The following is a 17,307-nucleotide window of genomic DNA, read 5'->3' on the forward strand; positions in this document are numbered from 1 at the left end:
CTGAATGATTTAAATTTGCACAATTAGAGACCTCCAGCGTGTTTGTGATATTTGTTTATAGTGATTGTTTTGCCACTTGACAGAGATTGCATGAAAAATCCAATTTTCAAAACGTTGCTCAAAAAGTAATCATAACCGCAAAACTTGCTAAATCGTGATTGAAGACTAAAACACCAATTACCAACACTATAATTACGGCATGCCTTTTGAACCACTGATGCATTGTGCATCTATTAGCGCCGTTCCATCTTCCTATCATCAGCCCAATTTTATCTGTATGGAACCACCCTGCAATCACTTTTTTCACTTTACCACCTTACACTGAGAATTTCCAAAACTGCGCCTACGACAAAGTAGACTTTTTTTCTCCCCCCTTGACACATTTTCCATACTTGTTAGATGTGCGTTGAAAATTCCCCCTTAATGTAATTGTCTCTTCTGCAAAGCCGAGTCCATTCCTCTGCTGAATCATCAGCAGTGGCGTTCCGTCAGGGCCAGCAAGGCCTTCTCTGCTGGCCTAAACATTCTCAGAAAAGTAAATTTAATAAATGTTAATGTTATTTTAAATAACATTGAAAGCCACTCGCTAAATAACTTATTTATTATGGTAGAGTTTTTAACCAATCATATTTCAGATAGCTTGTGTTGCCAGGTAAACTAAACTTGCTCGGGGCCTTCAGATTGAACAGAGCAGGCCCCTGTGCGCTGTAAATGAACGGGCGCAGTCAGCTTGCAATGGCCAATCAGATCACGAGTCTGTGTACCAGGGCCAACTGGAAGGGTTTACGTCGACACTGGACGTGCGCGTTCGGTGATTGGATTAGCGCCTGCTAGAGGGAGCTGTTGCTGCATTTTGACCCAAAATGGCCGAAGGAGAAGACTTGATCTGGTTGCAGGACGACTTTCCACACAATTTTCAAGACGGACCTTCCACTGGATTTACCAATTTAAGTTGTTTTACCAAGGCAGCAAGGAAACATCAGAGCACAGCTGGGCACTTACAAGCTACGGTGCGTTTAAAAACGTTTGGGGACCCCCGCGTAGATCTGCAGCTCAGTGAACAGGCACTACATTGGTGAGTAAATGAATTTTATTTTACATTTCTTCTTGTTATTTTATTTCGTTAGTCTTAATGGTCACGAAATAAAATGAAAAAGATACAAAAATGTATCAAATAAATCAGCTCACCTGCAACTTTTAATGGCGCATTGTAGTCAGCTTCGTGCACTAAAATTCGTTCAATCTCAGCTGCTCAACATTTTCAGTTATTTGCTGTTGTATAGCCTATTCTCAAAATGCAAATGATCTGTTAATTTTATTTTCAAAGAATAGTTTGTTTTGTTATTGTGTGGTTGGTGTCTTATATGAAACTGCGACATTGCGCAATTTATTGGACAAACTTGTTTATGATCACGCAGCGTAATTTGGGTGGCATTTTATTTAGTATTTTTTAAATCTTTTTATTTTTGACAATATCTGTAAATTTAGTTTCCTGCTCTTAATTGTGAATGCATAGTTCATGGTTTTAAATGCTCCTGAAATTAAGTGCTGCCTGACGAGCCTATATTGTGTTGATGTATGTGACATCACTGAAGGCCTAAAGTTGAAATGCACGGCCGCATGCAGTATGTCGAGATCACCTCTGTTTGGTTCATGTTCACCTAGGAGAGATTTGTGGCGCACTCTCCTTCCCCACCATTTTGGTCTCTTGTCTGCAGCTCACTCACATAATAGAAAAAAAACCTGTTAAAAATCCACTTGGGTCCATTATGTGGTTTATGGTTCAGCCTGGACCCGTTCACTTTACGATTAGTCTGACAAAAGATATTGAAACCTGCGTGGGAAAATTGCTTACAAGATAACTTGAAAAAGACAAAAGACCTTTGCTCAAATGATTTGTTTTGGCTCCTTCGTCAATGGGGCTTTTGTTTAAGGAGCAACAACAAAGGAGCCTGTGTCAATGCAAGATTAAATTGTACCAAACATAATTCAAAAACACACATAACACTATAAGGGATTCAGTTTCCCCCCAAAATTGATTCAGACGTCAGCCTGCAGTCAGGGGAGGGAGAGTCGCTCCTTGAGTCCTCAATTTGAGCATCACCCCAATTTGATGTCACGATCGCGATTGAACAAAACCTTTGTAACGTTCGTGCAGCCGGACGATTTCTTCACTTGCTCGTTGAATCTTGTGAGTTGTGCCATTTTTCTGAGGGTTGGTGACATGCCCACTCTTCTGGGCAACATACTGTACGTTTGAATTTTTAACTGATGAAATGGTTTCTAAAGAAAAAAAAATGAAAGAGAAAATCAATCTAGCAAGTGAACATAATGATGTTGAACCCATTCGCCCTGTTCTATGGTCTTGAATCATGATGTCACAGTTGCCCTTCAATCACGGACGCCGTCATCCTGTCATACTTTGCTACATCGGTCAGCCAGTGTACATGCAAAAAAGGTGGTCCCAATTTAAATGTAAATAGAGGTCAGTGCTTCCGATAATGTCTTTACCAGCTGTATTGGATGTCCTTGTGTAAAGATGGACGACCTGTTTATTAGCCCCCGCAACCCCCCCCCCCCCCCAAAAATATTATTGCAAAAGTGACAAGATATCTATGAACACAAATTTCTGAAATATATTACACAGCAGAGATGCTGTGCAATTTAAAGTTGCAGAGATGTGAAACTACTTATTCATTCACCAACTTTAGGCTTGATTTTTTTTTTCCCTATCCAGCCATTCCAATTGTCCTGTCTTATCCAACGTTGTAATACTAGAGATGCACCACAAGATAATGCTATTTTACATAAAATGCGCCCATACTGAGCCACTCTGGGACTGTCTTCGGATCTGCTCCGCCTCTGCTGCTCGTGTTTACAGTACAAATCGTGAAATTGAATGGGACCGACCTGGTCATTGAAAAAGGCAGAAAAGACACAGCAAATGAGCCGATTTATGACTTGGCTTTCAAAGAGCCGTTCAACAAGAAGGTTGAACGTCTTTTATCATACGTACTACATCCTGGAAATCCCTCTTCATAAAATGGGACACTCACACTCAACTGTAATCCCAACAAATGAGGATTCAAATCAGATTAAGATGAATTGCGACCTCAGCATTTACCTCTCCAAAAATCACTGAACCACCACCTCAGGCTGAGTGTGCAACGGGGAAAATGAAAAAAAAAATGTTCTCGCATTGATGCCACAGCGGAGTGCCGAAAAGTGTGACTCCTCAAGATGAATCTCCATGCTTTGTACAGACCTCCTTCGACAGCTTGGAGCCCAATTAGACCAGGCCAATTAGTGCACTGAGAACAACAACCAATCAGGACTAATCGCATGTTGTCAGGAAAGTTTTACTCTGATGGAAGAACATTTTCATCAATAGCAAACGCTCTCTACCGGTGACTCTGTGGAGGAAACTCATTTCGTCCGCTTGTATCTATCTGAGATCTTGTTCTCTCGTGACTGTAGGGGAGACTCGATTGGTAAATTGAGGGTTTCACCTTTCAGCTCAGCTCCTTTTTTCGAGGATTTTTTTTTTGTCATGTTCACCCAGCTTGTTGTGGAAAAGCTACTTTTGACATTCCAGTGTTTTTGAAGGATTTTCTGGCTTTGAAAAAAAAAATATTCCACCCACCGTTTTTTTTCCTTTCATTTTTTGGGGTTATTATCACGGGCCCCAAGCACCGCCAGTTGCCCATCACCGCTCGAGCTGGAAACATGAATACTCTGGTATTTTCTGATCGCTTAATAACAACAAAGTTAAACACACATCAATTGCCGTGTGCGCCAAGCTAGCACTACAGAATTCTGCCGGCGATGGATTAGCATTTGAGCACGAAAGTCATATTACAGGCTTGTTTGATTTAGGCTGTGATGAGCCGGATTTGATTATGCGGGCAGAACAACAAAAACACTTATCGCGGTGTGCTACTGCATCCGAAGGACTCCCCGATGTCTCATGTTTCACCATCAACCTGGCGGGATTAAATGAGGTTTAAGGAGGAAAGAGCGGCTTGATGTTTGAGTGACGGAGGAGCTCGCACTTTTCATGCAGGTGGGAAATTACTTCAGGACTCTTGAAGATGGACAAAAACCTCACACAATAGAACAGCACGCAAGTGTGCCATGCACCTGTCATGGTTTTGTCTGTCTTGTTTTGGGAGAAAGTGAGATCGGAGGGCGTGTCCTCCAGCTGCGCACCTGCTCATCATCATCCTCGTCATCGCCTGCCTTTAAAAGACAGTCACGCTGTTGTTGGATTATTGCTCATGGGTCTCTTACCAAGTGTCTGAATTCTCTCGTCGTTCTTGATCTCGCCTCGTAGTCCATTTGCCGCATCCTATTTTTTGTCTTCATAAGTGTTTTTGCATGATAGCTGTTCTCTGTTTCGTTCGGTATCGTATTGGGTTTCACTCTGGTTTAAGAAACAGTCTCATTGCTAATATAGTTTAAGTTACGTTGGCCAGCACTGCTGATTCTGATTGCTCTGGGCAGAATATGGTACATGTACTTCATGCAGTGCGGCAGAGAAAAGATTAGGAAAAAAAAATGAAGAGAATTGACTCTTGGGAATAAATTAATTAAATTTTGTGGCACACATATTTGAATTTGGGTTGTCAATGTAGGCCAGTGCTTCTGTTAGGGCCCTTGCGGCTCACCAGTGCCGACAGCAAATCATGGAAATTCAATCCAAACTTTAGCCATCGCCAGTCTTTTATTAACTGCGCAGACATTTTTTTTAAAGTCACATTTCAACATTAGCAGTTTTGTTGAAATGTGAAAAAAAGCAAATCGTCCAGGGGATACAGTAGTCTGCCGACAGTAGGCAACAGCTCCTGGGGAAAAAAAAAAAAGAAACAAAAGACTGGATTGAAATATAACGAAAACTCTGTGTATTTGTTTTTAGCTTTCATGACAGTCATGTTTGGTTTAGTTTCATATTATGCTTTGTATTGTTGTCGTTGATGTCTTTTCCATTTTGGCAGGTCTTCCCCTTATGTCTTCCAATCAGCTCCCTCAGCCGCTTGTGTCTCGTCCCGATGTTCTCGTTGTCTCGTCAGTTTGTTTGTCTTTAATTCTTTGTTTACGTTCAGTCCCCGTTGGCTCATTTACTTCGGTTTGCATCAGTTGTCACGTCCGTGCGAGGCCTATTGAGTTTCGTGCGGTTGCTCGTTGAAATTGTTACTTTGACGATGCCTTTTGAGCTTTTATTTTATTTTTTGAGCATCCCCAACGTGCCTCGTTTTTTCTTTTATATTCCTGAAATGAAGTCTTTTTAAAGAGCGCCGCTGCTTTGCTTCCTCACAATTGGGTCCTGGACCAAGCCCTCCCTTGACAACTGCTTTCCTCGTGTTCAGAGCGATCACATGGATCAGATTTGGAAATTGCTGCTTATTCGGATGAAAACACAACATTTTACACCGTCAATCAAAATGCATTATTCCACAAGTGCGAAATAATCCAACCGATCTCGAAGTGTCCGATGCGTGACAGTCAAAGACAAATGTAGCATGGAGATAAAAACGTGTGGTGTTTCGGTGACGTGCCAGCAATCAAAATGAGTTTATCCTCCTAAATATGGCCGAATGTCGACTACATTAACTATTGATCTACCTTAAGACGAAAGTCCGCAAGAGCAAACGCGTGAGAAGAACAGATGCAAAGAATGAAGAGGCCTCATTGACGTCGATTGTGTTTAGCTTGGCTCTACTTTTTTTTTTTTTCTCCCCATTCGCCTTGTTGAAGCGATCCCTCCCCGTTGCGCGCTCCAGCAGGCCTGTGAGGCAAGCTGAGCTGAAGGTGTGGAGGTCAGCTGTCTGGAAAGAGCTGAATCAGAAATTCTCCTCCACTGTAATTTCCCCACTCCAATCTGTTTGATGTGCTGAATGAAACATCAATGTCCCTGTCTCTTGTGGCGCTAAATCTGGCAACCAATGGCTGGCTTTTAATCCACTATTCATTTCATGGCGGGAAAAGAAAATAGTCCGTCGTGTGTGTACTGTACATATATTTCGGAATCTTTTCGTGTGAGTGCTCCAGGTAAGCCCTGAAGGGATGTTTTACTAAATCTACTTGATGGCATCGGAGCGGCCATGGAGCACATGACAAACAGCTTGGTAGCGCAAGTGCAGCCCTTTACTCAAGATCCCATCATCTTCGACCCATCTCCTGTGTGACGGACGGACAATAAGAAGAAAGACGTACTGGGGTCCAAAATATACATTAATATCCAAACGGGCAGCAGCGTGTAAAAAAAGAAAGAGATTGGGATACTCCCACACAGCTCTATGAAATGTAATGCCGAGGCACCCAGGATGAAATATTGAGCCTGAACTGAGTAAACGCCCTGCTAACTTGCAGGGCTTCTACCAAAAAGACTGTTTAACGGCGTCCACACGTCAGAGACGCACCACTCTTAAAGTGCATCGAATCGAACAAAATCAAATTGTTCCATTTGAAAATTAAATCGGGATATGTATAGGATTGTCTTTAACCAGAGAGATATACAGTATATCATCACACAGTAGACATTTGTTCTTTGGGATGGCATTGGTTGATTTAACCAGTCATGCATTCTCGGCTAAAATGGGACACATTTTTTCTCAATTGAATATTTTTTATTTTATTTTTATTTGTGAAGATGTTGAGTATGCGGGGTACACAGTTGGGCCACAGCACACTTAGGCAAGTGGTTCATTGATATCCATACAGCATAGTGTCAATTGAATTTCGTCATGAAGCTACAATAACATTTAGGGCATGAGTTATTCAGATTATTCATGCTAAATTGCCTAGTTATACATTTTCAACACGCTGTTGGCAACAAGTGTAGAAGTCGTGGGGGGATCGCCTTGGTTAAGAGGATTTTGCGCTTCCAAAGATTTTCAGCCTGGAAAATGTCCATATCAGCCCTGAGACTCGTCCAGAAGTTCCGAAATTGCATTACCGGATAAATGATATGTGACGACAATTTTTGCTGACATTTCAAAAATGTTTACCTGAGCACAATCTCCGTGCCACCTGTCATTTTGTTTGTTCGAGCCTCGTACCGCTTTGTCTGCTCGTTTGGAACTGCCTTCCAGACACGCTATTTAAAGATGCAATATCAGCCAACGCAATTCGTCTTAGGGTTGATAAATCACATTGTGCGTGCTAAATTAATCAGTTTGCCTAACCTCCTTCCACAGCGCACAAAATGAGCTGTGCAGCAATTTACCATATTTGGCATTTCCAATCGTGGTTGTATATTCGCACATTTTTAATTCGATGCCTGCAACATGTTCCAAAAAGCTGTGACAATCGGCAATTACAGCGAACATACTTGCCGCACCTTTTGAGGTGACAGACGGCAGGTCCCGGCACTTGTCTCGCATGTCTCCATCGCCGCCCCACGCGAGCGGCCGCTTCTCGCCAATTTTACCGAAGATAATTAATCGAGTGGGGATGAACTACAGAGTCGAACGGATCACAAGTGAACATGCGGGAACTGCAAGTTTCTGCCTTACTTGTTTTTTTCCACAGTGACAGCCAGTTCTCCGCTCACCGAGCGGAGAAGACTCTTACACCGCATTTAATGATCGCCGTCATGATACAAAATCACCTTGATTCAAAGCGTCACACTTAATTTGATGTACTAGCTCCATTCGCTACAGCTAACAAAAGCGATCTCGCTGCATTCGCTCTTTTGCACATAGACAGCCAAATTGAACAAACTGGAGCTGAGAGCGTATTTGTTTGGCCTCCTCAATGAGTTTCGGTGCCGACTGCTCTTCGTTGCGAAAAGAGACTCAAGTTGATGCATTGGACTTGATGAGTCCAAATGGCTCTCTTACCAATTCTGCTGGACATTTAATGATGTCGAAAGGCCTGGCTCAGGAATCGGTTGTTTCTCGTTGCGGTAAAGACATGCAATTGACTCATTTTAAACTTTGACCTGCATAGATAAAAGGAAGTTCCTTGGTACGGTGACACGCAGCCTCACCCGCTAGAACAGTCCACACGGCTTGTGTTCTCGGTGGCGCGGAAGGGCGAGCGGTTCCTAAATAATGGCTTGTGGCCTTCCATTTGGCAGTGATGAATGGTGCTGAATGCGCACCGCGTGGTTTTGGGATCATCACAATGTAGTTGCAGCCCAAACTCGGCTGATATTTACTCGACCGTGGGCTGAGCTAGTTAACTATCTGTGGCTTTTTCCCCAAACAACCCCACAAGACTCTTGATGATGGATTGGCCAAAATGAAGAGAAAAGCCGCCATGCTTGCAGGAAAGAATTGGGAAGTGCTCTAAATTACAACTCGTATCCAATTATTTATACCCTGGATATATTCTTTGGTTCACAGTTTTTTTTGTTTTTTGGGGGGGGGCGGATATATCGCTAGAGATGATGGCAGAATACTTTTTGAGGTGCTATTAAATAAATCATAATGTTTAGATTTTGGTGAAAGAAAAATCCATGCTCAAGTTCTCGATCCAACCATATTTAATGTTCTAAATTTAAAATGAATTAGAATGCTTCAAATCGTTTTGGGCGTTACCAGGATTGCGCACAACCGAAGAGGGAAGGTGAAGAGTTTTTCTTCTTCGGGTTACTGCTTTGGCAATATTCCTGATATTTGAAGTGGACGAAAACCAGTTTTGATGTGAGTTCGATTTTATTTCACGTGCCAGCTTGATGATTCTATAATCGTGCAAATTATTGAACAATCATCATGCATGACTTTTCACATTTTAATTATAAAGGCGAATTGATGGTGGCATATAATCCAAAGCATCAAATTGTTTCTATTTTTTTCCCCCTCAGATTTATGACATCTTTGATCTCATTTGCAAGGTATAATCGGCTCCAAAATAAGACGCCTGATTGAACCGCCGTGGACGGAATGCATGATATTGGAACGCGACGCTACACTGCATCTCACGCCACTTTTCAATTTTGCTACGCGGCGCGCAAGGTCGCATTTGGAGATATTTTTAATTTGCGCCCCGAGACGTTTGGTTTCCCGCAGAGTACGCCGGGCCTCCGCGCGCAGGACGGAGGCGTTGTCGCCGGGTGCAGCCATGGCTGTGTTGCTGAAGACGAATGGCTTTGTTGGTGACAAATCCGTCAATTACGCAACAGTGGGAGAATTAACATTTCCTCGGGATGAACGATTGACTTTAAGGAAACGATTCACAAATATGGTTTTGAAATACGCTCATGGTAATGTCCTGCCCTTTTAATGACCTTCCAATATCATCGCGGCCAATTCGCATGGAGCCAAACCTGATATGCTGCATCATTACCCTCATTATTGATTTGTGATGTTGCCCTTGAATTGATTTGTCGAAATGGACGGACTGTAATTGTCTTTTTTTTTTTTTTTTGGTGTTCCTGTCCGCTATCTCTTGATGCACGATTGTCACAGCGAACCCAACGCTCGCTACGGCCTGAAAGTAACTTATTAAACGGGACGAACGTGAGATGAAGTTGTCGTCGGGGATGCTAAGGGATGCATAAACGTTTCCTTATCGGCGGCACGGGCGATGACAAGGAGATGACAGAGCCTGCGATTTCCATTCGCGTGCGCGCGTGACGCGAAAACCCAAAGGTTGATGATGACCATGAAAGCGAGATGCCCCGTCAGTGTGCAACTGGAACCGGAGGAACGATGCTGATCGCGCGATATGGATGATGAATACTTTCTCCTCTATTGTCTCCCAGAGCGGGAAGACAACCGGGGCCGCAAGCCGGTCAGCGCTGTTCAGGGCCATTTAAGACCTTTCCCGCTCTGGCTTGAGGTCCACGTCCAGCTGTCCGATGCGATGATCCAGTCGAGCGTCCCGAAATAAACACGGGCCGACTTGGGTGCTCAGGACCCCGAGGTTCTGTCTGACGTGTTTTGTAAGTAGCCCAAGGCCTTTGATTGATGATTCTTATTTTCTTGTCAAGCCACGACTACTTTGATGTTTATCTTGAGATCTCGTTGATGGGCTTTCATTAGCCGGGACAGAACTGGACATGCGGCAGGTGAGAGGCATCGAGTAAAGAGGCAAAAGAACATCAGCGGAGGTGGAATAGCAGCGGATTGATACGCACGCCGGGCTTGTCATCAAATCAAATCGTTCTCTCAAAATGATCGGCTTCGATCGTTGCGTTCGGTTTTGTGAGTTGCGACGATTAACCGAGAAACTCACCCGCGACCTCCGTCTCCACTCTCGTCTATTGTGATTGACTCGCGCTCGCAATGTCAGTACGTCTCTCGGTCCACATTTTGGCGTGATTTACGACAAGAGGAACTCTCTTGTGGGCACTTTGTAACACAGCGCCGTCATCGTTACGTGAAGACATCCCGTCGTTAGTTCCAGCAAAATCAGAGATCAGCATCAAGAGATCGCGATCATCTTCAGAGCGAGATTAGGCAACGTGAACTGATATTCATCCGAGCGTTGCGTGAGCGGCTGAAAAGCGTCTTACATTGTCCGACGACCGAGACTTCAAAGCCTCGAATCAAAAGTGAGTCAGCCGACTGTGACTCAGGCTCAAAGCAAGTTTAATTTGCAGTGTGTTTTCCCAGCTGTGCCAGAAACATTGTACATTTAAAATGTCTTAAACTCCAAAGTGCCTTATAGTGCGGAAAATACGCTAAACAAAATCAGCCATCTGATCTATCAGGGGTCGGGAACGACCAGCTCATCAGCTAGCTTTGTCCAAGTCTGAAACAACCATCATCAATTGAATCGGGCGTGTGGGCAGTGAATCCCCAATTTTTTTTTTGATGGTGTTGTCATTCTGGGCTCTCAATTTGCAACGAATCTTGGTTTGTGTACTGGGGGTTCGGTCATCGTGCGACACAAGCGGACCTTCTCGGCCGAGGGGATTGAAAGACGCCGTGTCGTGTAAAAATTAAAGAGGTCTTGTTGGCAACTTGTCCTTACAAGAAAATCACATGCAGATATTTGAGTCGTTCGACTCAGTGACTGTGCTGACCTTGAGCGTTTTTTTTTTGTTTGTTTTTGGAGAAATGACGACCATTTACAGTGTCGGCAGCAAACGCGGCAAACAAACCATTGATTTTGTCCTCATCTCACCTTTGACATGTAAAAGAAAACAAAAACGACCTTGATTTTCTCTGCCAAGACCTCATCATCCACGCTGACTTTGTATGAGAGTTAAAAGGCACCATTCATCACAACTTACCTGACACGCTCGCAGAGGGGCGTTTGTGATTCACCCTACGTGACAAACGCACTCGCCCACTCTCCAAGGACGCACGTTGTCACAGCTCCCACTTGTTCGCCACACCAGCGCACGAGCTGTCCTGGTCACGGCGGTGCCGTTCTTCAGAAGACGCGTGTAAGTTGCACCCACGTATGAGAAAAAGCCTCATTTGTGTTCTGGAGGGAAGCACAATTCATGATTACGTACTACACACAAGAGCAACGCTGGTCCAGAATACGAGCAATCCCCTTTTACAACTGAATGCAAGTGGCCAAGCATTACATCTTTTTTTTATTTTTTATTTTTTATAAGGGACAGTTTGAAATTTTTATTGGGCCAGATCCAGAAATAGTTGTTGGCAGATCGGGCTGAGCTCAGCTGAAAGGAGGAGAATAACTTGTACATGACAAGGACTGAGCATGGTTGATGAAGCGTGCGGCCGTATGCATGTGCTACACCACTGTTAAAAAAAAAAAAAAAAAGGTTGTCTCTCAGCCCGAAGGCAAAACATAATCAACCTGCTGTGTGAAGTGTCCTGTGTGGCGAGTGCATGCTTGGCGCATTCGCGATGCACTGGGAATTGAGGGAGGCTAGGGGTCAACGTGGAGGTTCCAGAGTTCATTTTCGCCCTTGGGCACCCTCATGGGCTTATCCGCAGCCTCATGGGTTTATCCACAATTTTAAAAAAAATTAAAAAAGGATTGCGAAACTCTTCATTCTTGCTCACTGGTTCAGAATCGGTTGTCGAAACTCAAGTAATACCCAATAGAGGTGGCCTTTGAGAAAGACTGCAAGATACTGTCATTGAGCGGGCAAAGCAAGTAATGAGCTCCCCCGTTCAATTATCGCACCGATTTCTCTTGTTTCAGTTTGACCGTTTCACAGCTTCTCCATCAAATGTCACCTGGTAGGCTCTTCTGTATATTCACGTCTCTTTCAGGCTTAAAACCCTACAATGCTATTTGTATCGTATTTGATAAATGCATTTTCATTATGTAACTCGTTCTTTATATTACATTAAATCATCTGTATCAAATTTGATACTGCAGGTTTAAAATGTGATTTGTCCCCCAAATGATCATTTTCAGATGTAATCTACATAATGCTTATCAATGTGATACGACAAATATCTAAAACAACATGATATGGCAAAAATAATTTTGTGGATTTGGTTATAAGGGTTTTAATGAATATCTCAGTTCCCAAAAATCGGATTTTTCTGGCTATTCCTTGATGGGTCAGGCATTACAGGGTTAAGGCATCAGGCTTGCTTTTGGAATCTTTGTTTGACCACCAAGAAAAGTAAAGTGAAACCAGAGTACCCGGAGAAAACCCACACAGGCACCCATATATTTACGTGGTGTGGCATGCAACAGGCGTATGACTGCCTGCACTGGATGTCAATCAAGTGACAAAATTCACAATGGATGATAGGCGGGAGTCTACTTTTTTTTTTTCTTTCAATTCATTCACTGACAGTCAGCTATATGAACGGCATTAAACCGGGAGGGCTGGCAGTGAACGATTTGATCCCATGAGAGCTACTGACACTCCTACTTGGTAGCTCAACAATCCACTTAAGAGGACTTTCAAATGGCTGGTTCAGGTGCCCTTGTTTTTGCGCGCCTACAAAGTTTCACGCACGTGGGCAAGTCAGGAGCTCGCCGAGGCGAAAAAGGCATCGGAGAGCTGTCGGCAGCTTGATGGATGGCTCGGTAGCATGCGTCGATCTGGCAGAAATGGCCCGCCGTTACTCAAGTCATGCGATGGCGGCATCGCAGTGAAAGAGGGAAGGAGGAAAGGGGAATAAGGAGGCCGGGAGGAGGTTGTGAAAGGCAACGGCAACTGCAAAATGTGCGTTTGTAGCTCCCAGTGGGCGGCCATTTTGACATTCTCTATCCACTGAAAATGATATCACAGTCGCTCAGGGCTCAGGTAACGACCAATCACCTGATTTCTGAAGCTGTGTCATGATTTTGATCGTTAGCAGTCACATCTCCTCTTTTCTCCGTCCAAGGACTTCCAAAGCTTCCAAAATAAAGGCCGCGGCCTCGTCATCCCACCGTGTTCATTTGTGAGGTGATTGCATTTTTTTCTTCATGCGTTGTTCCGTTTATTATCCTCTCTAAGAGTTTATGATTGGCGTTGTTTAATTTAGAATTCATTTGTCGAGAACATGTCTACAAATGATCAGAAGCAATCTAGTTTTTCCCCTCCCCGTAATGATACAACCTTGCGGCAATATTTTTCCATCAGAAAAATAATCTACGAGCCAATTAAACAGATGCTCGGAGCTGTAATGCCACGTGGAGTCTCCCCAATCTCATGCGTTGCTGAATTGATTGATTGTTTAAATAACCTTCTTCTGACTTTATGATATTTCCTTCGACATCTTTTATGACTGGCCAACAAAGATCATTGGATTTGTAGGCCGCCCGTGGCCGAGTGAACGTACCGGTGGGCTGAAACGAAAAGAGAAACGACAACAATAAACAGAAGCCTCAAGGTCATGTTAATTAGACTGCGTTATCATCGGTTTTTTTCGTAAGGGGAAATCCAACGTTCGTCGCCACCTTGAAATAAGACCGATATCGGCCTGATGCCGATACCTGATACTGTATCGGTAATCTACCAAGCCTAATATAAATAGTATCGGTGTCTTAGTTGCTAATTTCAAAACTGCTCCACGAGCCGCCCGGGGAATTGTCAGAATTCTCAGATTACCACTCAACCCCTCATTCAAGGAAAAAAAAATGAGGGGGACAAGGGTCTCCCCCCCCCTCCCTTGCCATTTTATCACTTTGGGTGAGTCTGACAAGAGCTGCCTTCATTCATTTTGTGGAATTCACACATTGTGTTTCAATAACTTCCAATCTTACATGCAACTGACATCTACTAATGCCACTGGCGAACGATAAAGTCATCCCGGATTCTGCGTATTCAGCAAACTCGGGTTGCTAACAAACGTAATAAATGGGATGCCACATTTTTTTGCCGATGCTTTTGCTGAGCTGACGTTCTAGCGCCTTAAGGTAAATGCTCATCCTAAGCATCTCCTCCGTGCCGCTCTCTATGCTTCTATTTATCCTTTTATCTTCAGTTCAGTCCCTTTCTTTTCCAGGATGAAAAATGGAAAAGGGGGTATCGGCGGCAGAGCAGGCAAAGAGTGCCCCAGCCCGCGTCAGTCTCTAATGCTTCATTAAGTACTCGGCGGGGCCATTCATCGCTGTTATCGCCTCACCACAACGGGCCGCCTCTGCTGTCGCCCGCTCTTTCCGGCGCGCAATCGTCCACTGTTCAGATGCGCGCACAAACAAACGGTAGGAAATGTATTCCTTTGGCATTCGCGCCACCTGGTCCTCACTGATTCCGACCCGCGAATGTCTTACGCAGCCCGTCGTAGCAATGTTAACGTCTCGCAAGCACCGGCGGGATATTGATCAGCCGAGCGAGTTGACGTTCATACTCCATCATGCTGTTAGGTAACTTCAACTTGCACGAACGCAGTCATTCTTGATTAATTGGACCCTCGGTGTTCATTAGATAGTGCCGGTTTACCTCATGAGGTGATTGACGCGTCGCCTTTCCGCAACGTAATGCTGCCATAACCGACCCAAATGCACTGCTCGGCTCGGTCACAGTGTCCTTCTCAGTGCTGTCGCGCCTCCCTCTGACAGCGCCATATTTCAGTGCGACGGGTGTGCAACCTTTAGTCTGCAGGGGGGCACAGCAGAAGTATGGCACCTACACAGCGTTTATTTACGTGCAGTTTCACAGCGCATCCATAACTTACACAAAGCCGGCTAGCCGTTTGGGCCCTCCCAGAGGAGAACACGCAATACTCAGCAAAACCGGATGAGGTGGCCAGTGCATTTTGACTGGTTCATTCCAGTATGTTGGCTGAAAATATAAATATTGTCTCCGGCACTTCATTTAAATCTTCCGAACTCAATACAGCTAGAGACGTACGAAATAAGGCTCTTGTGGGTTACGAGTGTGAGGGATGGTGAGCAAAGGTCCTCCTTATGGAGGGAGATATCGAGCCATGTTTATTGATAGATTGCTCTCAATGCCTTATTGATCCCTTTCCACATGACACAACGGAGTTTGAGGTAGTTCGTGTTACATTTTCGGTGCTTAATCAAACACTAATTGATGAGGCCCGGCAATGCAAGTGGGGAAATAAATCTTTTTTTTTTTTGTTGAGATATTGAATAATATTATCACATTATGACTATAGGTAGAGTAAAACCATTATGACAGCAAAAAACAACAAACAAACAAAAAACGTGTTACTATTTTTTTAAATTTATTTTAATTTGATGTGCCTGTGTCTCACTTGATTAATTTTGGAATAAACATGTAAATAACAAAGCTACTTAACATGGTGCCTCTGGATGCTGGCGTATTAGGCAAGGCAAGCCATCTTTATTTATGGAGCATATTGAATACACGAGACAACTCGGTGGGTTTCACACCAGCCAAGACATCCCACCTACCAGCATTTACAAACACAGCAAGGCAGAGAAAACAAAAATGGGTTACCAAATGTACTGAAAGAAGGTACAATGCCCAAATTTAAACACACTAACATAAAACTTTAAAAAAATTTCAACCGGAAAGAAAAAAAGCTTTCCCACCTTGGCCACGTGTAAAATGACCATTTTGAGTCGACTCTACCACTCGCGTACTCATCAGAGCATGGACTGGCTAATTATCACGTGTCCAGAGTCTCTCTACTAAGTAATGACCATGTGTACCATTATCCAAATTTCCAATTAATCGTGAGTAATCAGGCTTACGAAAGGAGTTGGTCAATGAAATGATTTGCTCGGAGGCGGAGCTGCAGTGTACGCTTGACAGTCCATCGGTCTGTTTCTAATTGTCCGCCTTATAGGATCATCTTCAATAAATACTTCATTGAAAAACAGCACTCGATATTCTCATTTCGGCAAATGGGGCTGCCTTTGAAAACGAATGAGCACCAAGAAGCTATTTTCAAACCAAGATGTCCTCCAAATGTTCTCGTACACACACACACACACACAGTCACACACTGGTACTGCGGTACCATACAACCCGCTCCGCATCCATTCCGTCTCCTCCTCTCACAGCTTTCAGTCTCAGGAGTTGCCAAAATTAATTAAAGGTGCGCAAATGACAAGCTCTCTTTCTCCCCTCCAAGAGCCAGAGCCACCTTTTTCACTGGACCTCTGGGATGCCATATTGATTTCTCCGCTGTCTCATTTTCACATGCCGTGTCCTTTCCAGGATATTTTTTTTCAACCTCAGAGGCCCGAAGTGAAAGAAAAATGACATAGAGGAGGTGTTCGCACGCCTGAGTTTACGCCGTGTTTCGAGTTCTTTGGCGTGGGCCGCTTTCGTTCACTTTTCATGTTTTATCTGCATGGCGGTTTGAAAAACACTTGATGGGTTTGTAAGTTTCCTGGGTCCAGTCTCTTCCCCGCCCCCTCCCTCAGCATTCACGATCAATCGCAAAGTGTAACACCGTCGTTCCACAAAGCTCGGGACCTTATCAAAGCCTGGTTTTCCTAGTTTGCGCCGCATTTAGCACGATCCGGCGGGTAATGTTGAATCAGACTCAATCAGACTCGGCAACGGCACGCGCGCGGGATTGCAGAGCGACCGTATTGGTATTGGACGTTGCCGTATCGTTAATCAATCATGGCAGACAACCGCGAGAAAGCAGAAATCCATGTTTTGTCTCACCTTTTAATTGGTACTCTTGATGGCGTTTTACCACAGAGTAAAACCGGCGAAAAGCTCAGATTCATCAAACTGCTCTGGATAGTGTTCAAATAAAACAATGTGCAGAATCATGCGTGCCTTTTAAACAAGTACAACCGGTAGTCATATATACATCGTTGTTTTCATTGCTGTCTCTTGTAACTGTGGGAACATTTGAAATCATAATTATTCCAGGAACATGTGTCCCACATCACGCACAAAACTCTGCTGGCATCATCTTTTTATTTCAATGAGCACTTTTACTTTGTTAACGCAAGTCATTGTACTTCTTCTTTCTACTCAAGTAAAGAATGTGAGTACTTAACTCATCTCTGGTCATCCACGTGCAGCTC

This window comes from Hippocampus guttulatus, chromosome 14 (assembly GCF_054856545.1).
Source record: "Hippocampus guttulatus isolate MCC_2025c chromosome 14, RoL_Hgut_1.0, whole genome shotgun sequence".
Classification (NCBI taxonomy): domain Eukaryota; kingdom Metazoa; phylum Chordata; class Actinopteri; order Syngnathiformes; family Syngnathidae; genus Hippocampus; species Hippocampus guttulatus.